We start from the raw sequence: 19262 nt of genomic DNA, 5'->3' as shown, positions 1-19262 counted from the left end.
ATATTGCAAAGTTATCTATTTAAAAAGGAAAGTTAAAAACTCGTGTTTGCGCATGCGTGTATAAGATTCAGTGTCGTAGCAAAGTTTTTTTACATGACCCTCCTCCCCCTTCAAATAAAACGGCATTTGTACAGGAAATAATTGACGATTTTTTTCCCCAATTTTTCGATACTTGTCCGAGAGATCGTTTTATCTCTAACAGTGCCACTGGTGCCTGTTTGATGCAGATGACAAAAGTTTTCACCAGATATTACACACACACACCATACACAGACATTTGCCCTTTATATAATAGGCTAGCATGGATACCTGGCGTTACCCAGATAGACATGTTATACTAAGGATACTGAGCACTTTCATCGATATCCCCACAACAATTTCAAAAATAAAACAGAATCGCAAAAAAAAAAAAAAAAAAAAATGTATGTGACAACCTCCCCACCAGATATTTCAGTAGAAGGAATATGAAGAGAAGCTATTCTCCAGATATTGAGCACTTTTTGTTGTCCGAGGGCTGGACCCCTCCCCCTAAAAAATAAATGAATCAAAATAACTTTTCTTGCAATCAAAATAGCTGAAAGTGCTCGTGCGACTGAAAAAAAAAAATGAGCCGTGGCAGGTGGACTAACATAAAACGTTCACGAAACATGAAAGAGTAAAAGAAGGGAAAAAGTTACTAACAAATTCGTTTGCCGCCACGAACATGACGTTTCAAAATAAGGTTTTTAAACATAGTTTTAATTAATACGTATGTGTGACTTGCAAAAACAGGGATGCAAAAACTGACCCTACCCCCTTCCAAAAAGTTGTTTAGTTGAGTGCCACAGAATTAATCTTTTTTTTTTTTTTGGTAATTTTAACATATTTTATGCTTCCGAGTAATTGTGCTTTCAGATGCTCCTGGTTTCGACCCGGTTGGATGCTGCTGACAAAAGGTTTTAGCAGACATACAAACACACACACACACAAACACAGAAACGATTTTCTTTTATATAATTAAAGAAAGAATGAAGGTGCCAATACCAATTCACAGTATAGTGGGAGACAAACAGTCAGAATCTCATAGATATTATACAAAACGAAAGATTAAGAAAGTGCAAATATGCAAAGATAAACCAACATGTTTGTCTGTTTCAGCTGAAGAAATCAATTCAAAAAAAAAAAAAAATGAAAATGGCTTTAAAAACAGCAGAAAAAAATAATTGAGATTGTTATGATTAAAATTTTGATTACAATCAAACGGACTTTTCATAAGAACTTGAGCAGACAGTTCAATTGGACTGCGAGATTAAATGATTTGTCTCCAAACAGAAAATTAATGAAGCATCAATCGTTGGATGGTGGGTGGGTGCAGGTAACCAATTATATGGGAGGGGAAGGGGGTGATAATACTGAATGAAAGATGTAATAAATATATTTGATTATCAGATGAAAGCATCCCCCCACCACCCACCCCCGCCTTTAATTTTAATTCTTGTCAGAATATAAAGTGAAAACCTGTTTTGCCTAAACACGTCTGCAATTTATGGGAAAATAGAAAAACACCCGCCCTAAGACAGGTAAAATTAATCCTCAAAAAAACAATTTTGCACCGCTTTTATAACCCCTCATGAAAATTCAAATTATTTTCTATATTACTCTGTAATTACATTGAGCTTCTTAAATAAGGATTGATATATATTATAAGAAAATATATTTCTACAGAAATATATATATATATATATATATATATATATATATATATATATACTAGTAGGCCGCCTGGCGTTGCCCAGTTGTAAAATGCACATAAATATTTTGAGTCATGCATAATCCTTATTTATTATTGTAGAGTCAATTATCTATTGATTATTATCCAATAAATAGTTATGATTTCAAAAGTAAAAAAAAAAAAAAAAAAAGATGACTTGGGTACTATCCACAAGAATCAAAATGACATGGATATGAATGACTAAAAATTAAGCGACTTTGAGCTATAAATCTTTGATTTTGTTTTGTTTCCAATTTGGACCCCTAGCAGCAATTTTTGCCGGCTAAAAAACAAGTTAAGTGTGCTACAGGTCTAAATACCCTATATATCAAGTTTGTAAACAAAATATTCAGAGAGAAGTTTGGTGGCAGATTTTTGCGCACACACACACACACACACACTGACAAGGTCACTTATTTTATTTGTGCGTACTAAAACATTTTCATTTTAAATAGGTAATTAATTAATGTTGTTTATTTTATTTTTCAAAGGAATATGCAAATTAGTTAACATTATTGTAGCCATATGCATATCCATGACTGAGTATATTAAGAAGTTTGTTTTAATAATTTTTAAATTGAAAAAGTAGGCTTTTAAAGCAAGAAAGAAAAAATTCAACTTTATAGGTGTATGTATATACATATATATATTTAGTAGAACCCGAGATAAGTTTTTTTTCACGTTATGATACGGAATACAATGTTTTTCCGGACCCTGGTTACGGTATTACCCCACCTTACAGTGTTATTTATAATGTTATTTGATTAGATACATGTGTACTGTACTGTATTTTGTTATTAATTTTTGATATGTACTGTATAAAATTTTGCTTAGGCCCTGCCATATAGTGATTTCACCAATCCTGGAACGGATTAATCCCATATTTTGGAGTTCTACTATATATATATATATATATATATATATATAGTAAATTATAAAATATATATGGCAATTAAGCTACACTGAATATTCCGCGTTTCATCCACTCTAGGACTCTTCAGGCTTATATAAGAGTCCTAGAGTGGATGAAACGCGGAATATTCAGTGTAGCTTAATCGCCATATATATTTTATAAGTTACTAACTAGCTCTACCTATTTATTGTGCACTTTTGAAGTAAATACTTCAAGTTTATGCATAAATTTATACTTTCGTATATTAATTTTATGTGAGTAAATGAAGTAGTTATATATATATATATATTCGCAAACATTACATGCTTTATAAGTGTTTCATAACTGTTTGGACAATTTTAAAATATTCCAAAATAGTTACTCTTCAGACGGCCATATACACTATTTATACATATATGAATACATTCATAATCTGTTTTTAGAGAACAAGCAGTTGGACCTACCTACATATCATCTTTATATATATATATATATATATATATATATATATATATATATAATGTATATGCATCATAATGTTGACAAAACAGAAGTGTAGAGGAAAGGATTTCAGAAAAAAATGAACTTCATTTACTTAAATAATAATTTAAAATTATGATATTAAATATTTTTTGTAAAAAAAACAAAAAACGCTATAATAATTTGAGTAATATATCAGGAATTAGGAGGAAACATCTCATCACGGATGAGTTTTTTTTAATATGGCAAATCAATGGTGCCAGACGATAAGTTCATAATATGCTACAAGGGAAATAATTCCTCTTTCATTTTTGTTTTTTAAAAATGTTATATGGCAGTGGTTATTTCTCTTGTGAACTGATGCAGACGTATTTCCCTTCCACCTTGCATCATTTATTTAAGTCATCCATATTGATATCTTTGCACCATTTCAAAGTTCTTATAACTATTTATTGGATAATAATCAATAGATAATTGACTCTACAATAATAAATAAGGATTATGCATGACTCAAAATATTTATGTGCATTTTACAACTGGGCAACGCCAGACGGCCTACTAGTATATATATATATATATATATCAATCCTTATTTAAGAAGCTCAATGTAATTACAGAGTAATATAGAAAATAAATGACAAAAAGTTATATTGCAAAATTCATGATTTTTTTTATCAAGGCCTGGAAGCCACTCAGGGATAAGGGTTATTGCAAGTACATTACGTTAGTGTGGAGATTTGATGAAGTGTTTACTTAAGGGGGCGGTTCATTAGGAATTTGTTAACGTTGGACTTGAACACATCCAAGTTGTAGTCCAGTGGGAAGCAGGCAGACTGAGCAGAGTTCCACAGGCGTGCAGTTCTAAGAAAGTTGACCATATTATAATTTATTCCTTTAATTCAGTTGACTTATACAATTCTTGACAGTATCTGTTTCGTAGCACAAAATCAATCACTTAATTCTTATATCAATCAGTGAATCTATTATGCCCTTAACTCATCAGAAGAAATAGCAACAATCCGTCAAAAGGAACTGATATGTGATTTGACATGATTAAAATCCGAAAATTGGAAGATAAGCTTATCACACACACGTTTTATATGATAGAGGAACCCATGAAAATTACACAAGTGTATCCTTCATCTGTTGTATATTTCTGTCATGCATTATAATATTTCTGTTCTTCAGAAGTCTGGTGCAAAGCAGGCTCTACAATATTATTGCAACAGTTTTGTTCAAGCTGAGACATATTGGTTAGTATAGTTTAGTATAGAATATATCTGAATATGGAGGTTTATTTCCAAATAGTCCAAATTAAAAAAAAAAAATTTAAAAAATGCTATTATAGAAATTTGGAACATATTTCCATTCTATGAATGACAAGCAGAACACAGACACCACAATATAATTGTACCATCTTTGGGCAGAGCAAATACTACACTTTGAATTATTTATTTGTAAGGCATATAAAATATAAACAAATAAGGCACAAGCCCATTCGAAAGTGGGGAAAATAAATGTCGTTGGTCATCCTTCGTCATCCTAACTAAAAAATGTCCATCCTACTCCTAGCTAGAATCATTAATCGCCATAATACCACATTCACCCTAGAGGTAATAGAACTTAAATTTCCAAAATTGTTTTTTTTTTAATGCTATTGAAAATAAATAACATTTTTTGTTTAAGTTTCATGTTTATCACAATGTACCAAAATGTAATAAAAGTTGAAAATCCAAAAAAAAAATAAAAAAATCTAATTATGTATACATATCTGTTTGTCTAAACCGCCATCTTTGTTTTTCCAACTAATAAACAACAGGGAGGTGATGGTGGCTAAGTGGTTAACGACATGGACTGACAACCCTGGTGTGCCAAATCCGAATCCAATTTGCTTCACAGAAAGTTTCACTTAGGATGTTGACAAACTTCACGTAGCCACTCCCACAAATAACTCAAATGTCTTTCTAGAAAGAACTCTAACTAAAAAGATATCAGAGAAACGATTGCCAACCATAATCATCTAATTCATAAGAAATAAATGAATTATCAACAACTACATCAGATGAAATTTTTAGTTTTAATTTTTTTGCATTGTATTTTTAGTGATTGGGAGATCCCATCTTTTAAAAAAAAAGGGGTGGACGGTGATAATGTAAATATGAACATAAAACTATATATACAGACACAACATTTAGGGAGAGGCTGGGGCGATAGCAATGGTTAGAATTCAATGGAGTAAGTTCAGGGGTCTTCTACCATTACTAATCAGCAGAGCATTACCAAGGGAAGAGTCTATCAGGCATGTATAGGCAGTACAATGACGGATGGAAGGTAAACCTTGCACAGTGAGAGATAAGGATATGTATTGTAACAGAACCTAGATGTGCATATAGCAACAGCAGCAACTGCACAACAGCCAACATATGCAAATGACTGAGCCGTGTGCAAGGTGACGCCACAGAGAGGAAAAAGGAAAAAAATTTATAAAAAAAAGTGGCCTGAGAGAACAGATATAGACGCGTTACACATGTGGGTCAAGAGTGACAGGAAAAGACATGTCCAAAACATAGCCTGACAATGACAGAGTACCACGTGTTTGACACGGCAGTCTTGTTAAGCACGTTGGAGTACAAGGAGACTTCTGAACAAGGCGTTATTCTGGAAAGTGCCTGTAAATAAATGTTTGTTGTTTCACTGAAAAAAAAAAAAACAGAAAAAAAGAGTGAATCAAACTCTTTCCTTGTGTTTGTTTCCTTGCGAATGTTTGTATCCAATGTATAGATTTCGAGTGTGGACGTGTAAAGACTATGTTACAGAATTAGCGAGAAAAGATACGAAAATAATACAAATAAAAAAAAAAAATTAAAAAAAAAAATGATTAACAGACTGACAGAGCCTCTCACAGAAATGCTTGGAAAAATATCCAAGAAATTCCAGTCTTTGAAAATGAAAGAAGAAAATCTTAATCACATCTGAAACCTTTGGTAAAAAAAAAAAAAAAGTTCTTTTTAATGCTGTTAAAAAACTTTCTTTTATTTTCGATAATCAAAAGAAATTTCTCATTGAATTTGAGAAAATGTGTGAAAAAGAACGAGAAATTGTCTCCTTTTCAATAAAACTAGATAGAACAATGGCGTTGACTATCAGAGTGATTGGACAGTAAGAAAAAAAAAATTGTTAACACACAAAATCTAAGACAGATAATGGAAAGATCAAATGATATGTCCGAGACGGATCGGAACTGACGGATCAGACCATTCAAAAAAAAAAAAAAAAAAAAAATGGTCTCACACATTGTTACATTCAAATGACAGTTGACTACCAAGAAAGAATAACTTCTTACTTTATTGTCACATTCTAAAAAATGTAAAAATGAGCAATATGGCCTTTCGTAGGTTGATTAGCCAAGATGGCCGACCGATACTCACGTCACGTGATAATTTAAAATTGTGAAACGCGGATATAGGAATAAAATGCGTTTTAATGGTTTTTAATGCAAAAAAAAAAAATAATAAATAAATAAATAAATAAATAAAATAAAAACGACTTTTTTGTGTCTTCTCTTTTTCAGACAATTTTTTACCAAAATCTTTTGCGTTTAATGAGAATTTGAATAAAATAAAAGAAACATAGCAAACAAAAAGAAACTTGCAACTACATGAGATTAGTTCATTTAAATTACAATTTTGGAGGAATATTATTTTAATTATTTTTAATTTTTAGCTTTTGTTTCTAAAATTTTTAGTTTTTATTTCTAAAAAAAAAAAAAAAAAAAAAAAAAGTAGTTGCAACTTCCTTTTCTTACACTTCAGAGATAAAATGATATAAAATGAAATAACAAACGAAAGTGTAATTATTTCAAAATAATTATTTAAAAATAATGATTTCAAAATAATTATTTAAAGACTCAAAAGAAAAAAGTCGGTATTATTTATTTTATTAGTTTTAATAGATTTTAGAATATTTGTTGATCCTCATTCTATCCCAAACAACGTCAGGTCTCCCTGCTGGTATATATATATATATATATATATATATATATACACACATTAGTGCAAAAACAATATCCTTTTCTCATATGTTACTTTTATATATGATTTCTGAATTAATTCATAGATATATATAGCCTTATTATATATAATTTTGAAGTGCGTTTTTTGCTCTATCGAATCGTGTTCGTCATTACTGTTCTCAATCTCTTCATTACTGTTTTTGCAGGCTTTTCGACAGCATGGACAAAATTAAAATCTGCACGATTTTCTTGTTGCAGTTAAAATTAGGCCGTAAAGCTGCCAGGACAGCTTGTAATATCAATGATGCATTTGGCAAAGGAACCACTAACGAACGTGTGGTACAACAGTAGTTCCAGAAATTTTGCAATGATGATGAGAGCCTTGAAGATGAAGATGGTCGCGGCTGGCTGACTGCAGTTGATAACAAACATTTGAAAGCCTTAATTGAAGCTGATCCTTGCAAAACCACACGAGAAATTGATTTTGAACTCAAGGTCAACCACTCAACAGTCATTTGCCAAAGTAAAAAAAGTTAGATGTCGCATGAATTTAACGAAAAAAATCGTCTTTTTGAGGTGTCTTCTATGCTCCTTCTGTGCAACAAAAATGGCCCTTTTTCCCAAGCAGATTGTGACATGTGATGAGAAGTGGATCCTCTATCACAACCGGTGACGTTTGGCACAGTGGTTGGATGCCAGAGAAGCTCCACAACACTTCCAGAAGCCAAAATTGCATCAAAAAAGGTTATGGTGACTGTTTGATGGTCCGTGGCCGGTCTCATCCATAACATCTGGGCAAAACGTTACGGCAGAGAAGTACTGCTGACAAATTGATGAAATATACCAGAAGCTTCAACGTATGTGCCACAGATTCATCAATATGAAGGAACCAATTCTCATCCATGACAACGCTCACCCGCATGTTGCTCAACTGACCCTGCAGAAGCTGAACGAATTGGGCTATGAGACACTGTCTCATCCACCATATTCATCAGATCTCTTGCCCACAGATTATTACTTTTTCAAGCATCTTGAAAACTTCCTGCGTGAAAAATGCTTCCAAAGCTGAGATGATGCTGAATAGGCCTTCAATGACTTAATCGCTTTGAGGACAGATTTCTATGCTAATGGCATAAATAAACTTGTTTCTTGTTGGCAAAAATGTGTCGATTCTACCGATTCTTATTTCAATTAATAAAGTTTATTATGAAAAGAGTTATGATCTTTTGAAATTGAGCGTCAAAAATCGACATTATTTTTGCTCCAACCTAATAATATATATATACACATACACACACACCAGGTTAAAAGTAATTAATTTAATGAGGTTATTAAGAGTGCTCAATAAAATATTTATTTTAGGACTGGTTTCTCCTGTGGAAAGTAATCATTTATTAAGTCATATGACAGGGACTTCTGATTTTAACTGACTATTTACCTGAAATATTGGCATGTCCAGTGTCGCGACCATGTAAACTTATATGGCACAATTACATTGACACACTGGTTCTCACCAGATCACCAAAGTTTAGCATCAATGAGCCTGGCCAGCACCAGATAGGTAAGCATTTGGGAAGACTAGGCACTGTATGTACAGCGCCGAACCAGAAATTTCCATTGAAGGAAATGCACCCCCCGAATAAATTCGTCTGCCGGGTAGGTGATAAGGCAGTACTCCACGTAATGGTGTAAGGCAACCTGCTGCAAGATATCTTTCTGAACTGCATGTCAAGCACATATTTGCCACAGCAAATACTGACATCTGAAGTAAGTGCACCATGAAGTTGTGCCTCATGGATCGCCTAGCTGGGGCTGGCTCAATTCTAATCAGCAAAATGTATACTCATATCTGAGTTCTGCCAACAATAATATATATATTTCCCCAAAACCTCTGGCCTTGATGGAGGAGAGATTAAAACTGCTGCAATGATTTTAAATGATCTGAAATAACAGTAAAGGGGAGACTGGATTCCAAATATTTCTCATATATTATATCTCCCCTCTTTTGGAAATAGGGCACTATTATGAAAATCTCCAGTATCAAATAATCCTTATACACTGTGAAATTTACTTTATGTATGAAAACCAAAGAGGGGAGATATTAAATATAAGAAATATTTGAAATTCAGTCTCCCTTTGCTGTTATTTCAGATCATATGAAACCATAGCAGCAAATTTTAGTCTCCCCTCCACCAAAGCCAGTGGTTTTGGAGAAATATCAAGTATTTTGTAATTTATATGCAAAACTAGGAAAACAAATGACTATGATTGAAACATTTTATGACTGTACAAAAAGTGCCAAAAAATAGGGTCTGGATGATGGATGATCCCCTTAATGTGCGACCTTAAGGGCAAATGTCACATAGCCCATTACACAATTGAGGTCATTATCTTTCCAACGAACCTTCATTTGTTAATTCTGATCAATAGTTGCTGCGATTTAGAACTTATAAAATTGCCAAAAAAGGTGGTGTATATATATATATATATATATATATATATATATATATATATATATATATATGAACACATCTACACTGGTAGCCAAAGTGAATATTGAAATGCTCATATCTTTGGTTCTATGAGACGAAACTATATTAAAAGTTGCAGGATTTTCGAAGAATAGAATACTATTCTACAGTTAAAATTTTATGACAATTGGTGAAAAAGAACCTATACTTTCAAACCAATAAAATATGCCCAAATTTGTCTACATTTTATATATAGTGTCCTGGCAGGCCAGCTTTAGTTTTGCTGCTTTGGGATGAATTTTACTTAAGGGTTTGTTTTTATTGTTTTGTTTTTTTTTTTTTGCTTGGTTGTCTCCCCTGTGGCCTTGCCAGGTCACTAATATATATATATATATATATTATGACAATGTCAATTCTAGAGATCAGTAATACATTTCACTTAACTATGTATTGTTTTCACTCTCGCCGAAGTGCAACTTATTTTCTTTGGAAGTTATTTAGTTGATGCAAGATTATTCATAGGCTGAATGCCGTTTTTGATGCCAACACAATATAGTAAGGGAGACCGATTCTTTTATTGAGACGCCATCTCTAAGTAATTGCCTTAGTATTAGTACACATGCACCTTTCAACATCAAAAGGAAACTTTGAATTTCTTGTGAAACAAAGATGGATAAAACTTTAACAGTTTGATAATATCAAACATTAAAATGTAAATTAAATGAACCATCTGATAAATGTTCAGCTACTATGAAGCATTTGATAATATTGGACATATTAAAAATGAATAACTATAAAATATGGCAGGTGTTAATTATGAAGACATGACTTTATTAATTGGAAAATTGATTAAAATACCTGAAAGGCCAATGGTGTTATTTTTTTTGTAAATTTAACTTTTTATTTATCTATTTATTTCAAATTTTGGTCAGTTTGAATGATTGCGCTTAAAAAAATAAAAAAAAAAAAAAGATCTTGCTTTTTGGCATATGATTATCAAACGTTGATAATAAAATAATTAAATATTTCAAGACAAGTAATTGGAATTTTCACACCTGGCCAATAAGAATTTGGCTCAGCTTAGGTGATAAAAACATTCTCTTTAAGTGCATCATAATTAGCATTGGCACCTGAAAAAAATTATCAACATTAATTACGACTAGAAATTCCAAGAAATGGAAAATATATTTAATAAACGAATATGTTTTGATAAAATTTATATTTTTCTAGATAGTGCAAAAAAAGTTTGTTTTTTTACAGAAAAGCTGATAACACACAGCAAATATGAGTTTATTAACATTTCTATAAAAACACTATCGCATTATAAATGCAGAACTGATTCAAATGAGATAAATTAATAAGTACTAATAAATAATTAGAAAGTAATATTGTGCTACATAGTTCAATACAAATAATAAAATCACATTGTAAGAGACAAACTTATTTACAGTTCTGAATTTTTTAGATGCTGCCTGATTGTTTATATTACTTGTTTTGTTTTGGTCGGTGTAGCCTTCGACCTCTGTCAGGCATGTCGGTCATTATCTTGGAAAAGAAAGGAGAAAATTTACTGGCTATGTAAATGGTTTTGTATTCTTGGAGTTGTTTTGGTTTTTTCGCTGTGGTTTCATATGTATGAAAAAAAAAAAATCCTCTGTCAAACTTTATTAGAGTTGCCTTCTTTTGTCAACCAAGATTTTTTCACACACACAAAACCATAGCGAAAAAAACGAACAATAAAAAACAACTCTAAGAATACGAAACCATTTACATAGCCAGTAACTTTTTCTTTCTTTTCCAAAGAAGGTCAAAGGCTCCACCGACCGAAACGTTGCACAAATAGCACTTAAGGTGAGAACAATAAATAGTTTGATCAGAACAAGTAATATTAAAAGCTTTAATTAATTTCTTCAGTCCAACATCACTTGGCAGTCAATGTTGATTTTTTTTTTTTTTTGCCTTTTTTCTTTTTAATGTTCACTATTTATACGTAACTTTTCGCTGATTTTTTTTCTTTGGTTAAGAACCGCTGCATGTCGAAATTACTGAGTTATTTTCTCACACCATTACAACGATGATCATATGATCATAATAACATTCGAAAAGGAGGCTACATGTCCTTTTTACATGATGTAGACGATCATATGAAAAGGTTGTAAAAAAACTGAAGATATTTTTATAATATGACGTTTATTTCATGAATCTTTTTTTCTTTTTTATGCAAAACACTCCAGACAATGCATGAAGCCACTTGATTTAAGGAGCTAACAAGCACAAAAGATAATTATTGAAAAGATAAAAGATGCCTACTGACCTCAGCCTAGAACAGAGCAAAGCTATAGGTAGGAAAAAAAAAAACAACAAAAAACAATCCTCAGGAAGAGAGTTCAACAAGCCTGCAGTTTTCAAAAAGAAGCTACTGGAATAGGGAACTGTATTACGACGAGATATCAGAACAGTGAATTGATGGAGATCACTAGACTCCAAAACAAGACATTGTCACCGAGATGTAAGGCATTGCTATGATAGAGACCAGATTTATGAGAGGAAAACTAAGCAAGGAGCTGGGTAACAAGACGTTTGTCACATTACATTCAAATTTTGGCACACTGATACACTTAAGAAAACGGGGAGCAAGGAGACAATTCCAAAGTTTGAGGAAAGAGGTATAAAAGTAAAAAAAAATGTCCAGCATCTAGAGACCTATACAATGAAGAGGTGGGATTTTACTACTAGTCAAGTGGGTTTATTGACGGGGTACAAGTAATGTAAGTTCATTAGAGAACATTTGTGGAAATACTTGTAAAACACACGTAGGAATGCAACACTGCAGTGATGCGACACCATTTGGAGCTTGAGAGACAGTGCAGTACCTATTAGATTAGAGACTTTTTTTTTTTTTGCATCCTATCTAATATTCCATGCATAGGCGAACAGTTGCTTTATAGTGATACTAGCAGGCCACCCGGCATCACCCAGTCATAAATTAATGCAGAATTCTTATTTATTATAAACAGAAATACTGTAGGTATTAAATGTAACGTAAAAAAAAAAAAAAACGAACGTAACAAAAAAAAACGGAAAGGAACTGAGACATGCATATGCGAGTATTAGTAAAATTGTAAATAAAAAAAATACTCCAGCTGAGATTGAAACCAAAATCTAAAGATAGTGAGTCAAGTAGAATAATCATTAGGCCAGCTTGACACAATCTTTAAAAAGTGCTTTCAAATCTACTCATTTTTAACATAAGGAGTCGTGAAACAGTTGACTAATACTGATTGTTGTTGTCAGAATTTCTGATGCATTTCATCCATTTGTTGTTCATAGTACTTCTCTATTGTAATGGTTTCACCTGCATTCAAAAACCTGTAATAGATGAGACCAGTCACAGACCACCATGCAGTCAGCAGGAACTTCTTTTGGTGCAATTCTGGCTTCAGGAAGTGTTGTGGAGCTTTGGCTGTGTGCATCACCGAGCTGAGCTGATTGTCATAAAAAACTCACTTTCTATCGCAAGTCACAAGAAACGGGTCATTCTTGTTGTGTAAAAGGCAAGCTGACACTTCATGACGGCTTTTCTTTTGGTTGTCGTTCAATTTGTGAGGCACCCATTTATCAAGATTTTTTGTCTTCCCAATCTTTCTTGTATATGTTATGTTTAATTCAGAAACAAGTTCTCAAACAATTGTGCATGGATTTGTTTGGACTAAGGTTCTTAATTGATTGTTGCCAACATCTGATAGCCAACCACTATGCTTATCATCTTCAAGAGTCGTCACTGCCATGAAATTTCTTAAACCACCATTGTGCTGTGCGTTCAGTAGTGGTTTCCGAGTCAAATGCGTCATTGATATCAGGAGCTGTTTCGGCAGCTTTTCAGCCTAGCTTGAATTAAAATAAGAAAATTATGTGGATTTGCTTTTTTTCCATCTTGTATACAATGTTTTGAAAAGACATGATGGCTTTCAAACGATTGTAATTGAAAACGATACGATGAAGCGAAAAACGCTCTTTAAAATGATATATAAAGTAAAGGTGTTATCACGAAAACTCATTTGAAATCAAGAACTTTCTTCTCAATCTAAGATCAGGCTTCACAACAAAAATACATATTTTCATTTCGTTCAACTTTCGGCACATTTTTTCATCCTCAGGAATGAGTAAAAATGTTATTTCATGTATTTTCAAATATAGCTGATTTAATTTCTTTTAAAAAATCCCTAAAAATCACCCAGTCATGGTTGTCAGCTGTGCAATGAACACTTGATACATTGTTGGGCGGATCAGCTATGCAAACATCACTTCTGGTCAGTGAGGTTTGGAATGGTATAGTAGATATCTCACTACTGATGCAATTCTTTATCTATATAAGAGCCAGGTACGTCCAAAGATGGAGTACTGTTGCCACATCTGGCCAGGAGCTGCTAGAAAGGACTTGTCCTGCCTTGATAGAGTTCAAAATAGACTTTGTAGCCTAGTAGGAGATGCCCCTTTCTCTTCCCTGCAACCTCTTTCTCACAGAAGAGATGTTGAGCGCCTGTCTCTGCTTTATCATTATTTTCATGGCAAGTGCTCGACTGAGCTCCAATCTATGATCCCCCCCCTCGCCAAGCTTTCACAAGAAACACTCGTCTAACTGGAAACACTATCGATAATTTCCCCCACTCTTTATCTGTGCCTAAACCTAAATGTAGATTCGATGAACAAAGTTTCTTTCTAAGAACTGCACGCCTGTGGAACTGTCTTCCGTTTGCCTGCTTTCCAGCTGACTATAATATGGTTGTCTTCAAGTCCAACGTAAACAAGTTCTTGATGAGCCGTTCCACTTAAGTTAAAAAAATTTACAGAATTTCCATTACTAATGATCACTATATTGTCCAACTGACTACTGTACACTCGTCAACCCTTATCCTCGAGTGGCCTCTGAGCCTTGATAAGTAGTGATGCCTATGTAAAAGAAAGAAAGAAAAGGACATTAAAAGTTAATAGAACCAAACTGTTTGAAAAGTTTCAAATAAATAAGGAATGGCTTCATCATAAAACACAGCATGTTGCATCACCACAGTATCTGTATCCTTGCACTTATTTTACAAGTACTTCCATTAAATGCATTGTAATTAGCTTATTGTACTTGTACCCCCTCCCCCAGCAAAAACAATTTCGATTAGCAGCAAAATCACACCCCTTCACCGTAGAAATCCTTAGATGTCGGGATATTTTGGATTCTGATAGGTTCCTTTTCCACACCATTTTCCTTTGGACTTCCCTTCCTAGTTCCTGTTTCCTCCATTTCATCCAACATGCAGAAATTTAAATGCCATGTGAACAAACATCTTGCTACTTTTCTCCCCATCCAGCTTCCCCCCCCCCCATCACGGTAACTTCTTATGTTTCAAATGTTTCAATGACAATATACACTGCTTGGGTTGAACAAAAGTATATGAAAAAAAGTAGCTATGGGCCCAGAGTACTAAAAGAAAAACAACTTATAAAAAGTATAAATGGCTGAGGACAGAATTGTTTGAAGAGACACGAACGTACAGTTCTAGGAGGTTCACATTCCCAGAGCTTATCTTCTCAACTTCTCAAAGAGAGAAGGTCAGTTAATTAACCGAGTCGCCTTTACCAAGGAATGTTGACAGGGCTGCCTAGATACTTTTTACAGGCCAGAATGCTCCTTCTCTGGAGCGCTGGATCTTCATTTCCACTTTCCGACCCTTGTGTCACATCTTATCGCCATGGGAGAGAAAGAGAGATACCTAGAAACTTTCCATTGTGAGGTGGGTATTAAAAAAGAAGATGGTAGCAACCAGACTAAAATATCTCCACAGGTTAGGCAAATGAATAAAAATAAAAAAAATTAAAAAAATCATTGGCAAACATTTGTCCGAGTAAATTAAGGACAAAATGTAATTATTTGCTAAGAGTCTTCGCTGAATAGTAAATTATCCAGATGAGCTTATTTGAAATGTTTTTGTTTTTTTTTTCTAGAATTTATTTTCTATTATCTTCTCTTGAGATGCATCCACACATTTCTATAAGATGCTCTGTTGGTCTGTTCATTCTTGCTCTGTTATGCTTAAGCATTTTCAGCCATTCTGTAATGCTATCCAACGATATTTAATAACTAGCTGGACCCATGGAAATTCAACAGAGTAAGAAATATATTTAATCAACAAATATGCTTTGATAAAGCGAGTATTTTTCTGGACAATACATTTTTTTTTTTTTTTACAGAAAAACTAAAAACATGCAGGAAATATGAGAATTAAATTAACATTTCTATGAAAATAGTGTCCATTGTATTTTAGATAGAGAACTGACACAAATGAGATGAATTAATAAATACTAATAAATACTCAGAAAGTAATATTGTGCTACATAGTTCAATACAAATAATAAAATCACATTGTAAGAGATAATCTTTAATTTATTTTTTCAGTCCAGCACCTCTTGGCAGACAATGTTATTATCCTGTTTCTTTCAAATGTTTTTTTTTTGTTTTTGTTTTTTTTTTACACAAGGTTTCGCTGACTTTTTTTTCTCCACTGAAGAACCACTGCATGTTGAAATTACTATAAACTCTTTTCTCACACTATTACAACAATGATCATATATCATTATAATAGTATTCAAAAACAAGACTACATTAAAGGAGGTACACTTTCATATTCTTATCCAAGGTTGAAGCAGTTTGGCCTTTAATCATTGTAACTGGCCTTTTTCAAAGCATAATGTTCAAACTAACTGTTAGGGTGGCACCTCAACAAATTCTGACAAAGGACTATTCCTGACGTCATTTCCGGTTGCCAGGTTCTACTTCCCAGTCAGTCTTGGTCAAAGATTGAGAGGGAGAGAATCATAATATTACTTGTCCTTCAATTGAGCAGAGTTCCCACTCAACTAACATACTTGTCTGTATCTCTGCAAGTGAGATACAAACGATAGCACTGAAAGGGACGGCTAGAATCCTAAAAAGATCTCTTGGTTGGACTCACTAAAATAAGGGTTAAATGTTAGACATCTGGTTGGATGAAAAAGATGAAGAAAAGTGGAAAGCCTTATTAATGTATTATTCATTTCACTTCTTCCCGTTATTCTTTTCAATATTTACACCACAACAAGAAGGAACCAAAATATTATAGATAACTTGAACGGTTAACATAAATATAAAAGGGTTTATTACTGTAACTGAACAGTGTATATCGATGTATAACATTAATTTGCACTTTACTGTAAAAACAATAAACAGTGATAATAATGAACCTAGATTAGATTACTAGCCTGGGTGCCCGGCGTTGCCCGGATGTTTGGAGGTGTGTGTTGAGCAAAAAAAAAAAAAAAAATAGGTTGTAGTAGGCAGGCAGGTTTGAACCCGTGATGCGAAAGTAGAAAAAAAAGTTGAGGTGTAAGTTGAGCAAAAAAAAAAAAAAAAGTAGGAATAGTTCCACTTAAGCTAACAAATTTACCGAACTTCCATTACTATCGATTACTATATTGTCCTTTTGACTACTCTACACTCTTTAACCCTTATCCTTGAGTGGCCTATCGGCCTTGATAAGTGGTGACGCCTATGTAAAAAAAAAAAAAAGCAGGCTCAACCCGCCAGAGGAAAAAGAGCTGAAAAAAAAAAAGACTGTCTTACCGATGTGCCTACCGTGGTTGTGACGTCACGGGCAGTCGAAATAATGCCTTTTAAGTGACATCGTGAACGCGAGGTTTGAATGACTTGCAAAAATGTCAGCGAAAAAAATCGACCCTCCCTATAGAAAAGTGCCCAGTTGAGAGAGAAGGAATTAATGTTTTTGGTCAATTTTTCGATATTTGTCATCCGAAGGGTCGAGATTCAAAATGATACGGATCTCGTCATAATCCGTCGCTTCTGTTGAAAGTTTTAGGTAGGAAGATATACACGCATACATACATATTTAAACAGACAGGTGAGATCTATATTATAGATTACTGAATGGTATATGTGTGTGTGTGTGTGTGTGTTTAAATATTTATTTTCAATAAAAAATACAATAATTAAAAGATTAGGCACAAAAGGGGTGGGGCAGTCATGACGAACTAATGCTAACTATACTAACCTAGCCAGTTCCTACTTTGACTGTTCTTTCACCAAACTACTACATTCATACTATACATCCTTCTTCACTCACGATAAAAAAAAAATCGTACAATGGTTAACATACTTAACCTATTTAAAACCCATATATGTGATAGTATGCAGATAGTAAAAAGATTCCATCATAAAACTATGATGGATACATCGACTTGTCAGTCGAAAAAGTGATGTAGAAACTAACTTTTAAAAGTGAAAACCTTGCATCTCTTACAAAAATTTCAAAGGTGACCCACATTTCTGGTGGATTCAAAGGCCGGATAATTGAACAACTATTAGTAATTACGGTCAAAGAGAAACAACTATGTTAAGACAAATTATCTAAAAAATTAAATAACAATTTAAAAGTAAAAATATTAACATTAATTTTGCTTTAAAAATCGATTCTCATCAGAATCAATTTGATCTATAGAAAAAAAACTATCTTTTTATATTATTATCACACAAACACACACACACACACATATATATATATATATATATATATATATATATATATATATATATAGAGAGAGAGAGAGAGAGAGAGAAAGATGATTGATAATTTAAAATTAAAAATCAGTTTCATAAGGAAGAACAAACAATATCAATAAATTGTACGATCGCTTCGGAAACAATGTTTTATTGATATATATATATATATATATATATATATATATATAGGGAATTTATTACTGTGAGTCCAGAATGAGTTTACATATTGTTTCAGCTAGAGGAAGATCCTCAAAGAGAGGAAATATCCAACTAGCATCGTCAGAATTCATAGATGGACTCTATGAATTCTGACGATGCTAGTTGGATATTTCCTCTCTTTGAGGATCTTCCTCTAGCTGAAACAATATGTAAACTCATTCTGGACTCACAGTAATAAATTTCCTATATACTGCTCTGGCTACACATTGAGCACTCTAGTCCGGTTTTTTCATCACTGGTAAATAGATATATATATATATATATATATATATATATATATATATATATATATATATGTGTGTGTGTGTGTGTGATGGTGGTTCTGTGGTTATTTCCCCTGCAAATGGAGATAGAGATGACTACGTTTTGTGGTTTGAATCCCATGACGAGTGGCAATTGTAATTTCCTGCACTGATGATTCCAGAAAGATGAAACACTAGTGTATGTAGGTATTAAAAATGATAATCATATATAATATATATATGCATATTTATTCCACAGATAAACTTCTACTAAAATGCACATACACGCACCAATGTTTGCAGACTTTTATACAAGTCATAAATAAGTGTACACTATTTTGTTTTATAAGAGGAAAAATTTTTTATCTTTTTGCCACAAGATTTCGGAGTGGGGGGGTCTTACAAATATCAACAACAATGGAAAACAAAGCAAAGCATAGATTCACAATCGATATACAAAAAGATTACATTATCAAGGAATTCAAGTTTTACATATATATATATATATATATATATATATATATATCAGATTTTTAAGCTAATCTTCAAAGACGTTTTTATATCTCAAAACTTTCCAAACTCCAATCTCATGGG

At 32.9% G+C, this 19262-nt stretch overlaps 1 protein-coding gene and 1 long non-coding RNA gene across 2 annotated transcripts in view; both read right to left on the bottom strand.

Annotated features, from left to right (window-relative positions):
• Positions 1-19262, bottom strand: part of LOC145258166 (WD repeat-containing protein 37-like) — a gene marked incomplete in the record, with an annotated part of 749116 nt that overhangs the window by 158968 nt on the left and 570886 nt on the right.
• Positions 11544-13688, bottom strand: LOC145258167 (uncharacterized). Its single transcript, XR_013864062.1, has 2 exons — positions 12581-13688; positions 11544-12512 (listed from the first exon to the last, which is right to left on the bottom strand). It is a non-coding gene; the product is annotated as an uncharacterized LOC145258167 (long non-coding RNA).

Source organism: Euprymna scolopes, chromosome 33, assembly GCF_053919585.1.
Source record: "Euprymna scolopes isolate OS-2025 chromosome 33, ASM5391958v1, whole genome shotgun sequence".
Lineage (NCBI taxonomy): Eukaryota > Metazoa > Mollusca > Cephalopoda > Sepiida > Sepiolidae > Euprymna > Euprymna scolopes.
The sequence above is the reverse complement of the archived record's forward strand: the minus strand, read 5'-3'. Positions and strand labels throughout refer to the sequence as shown.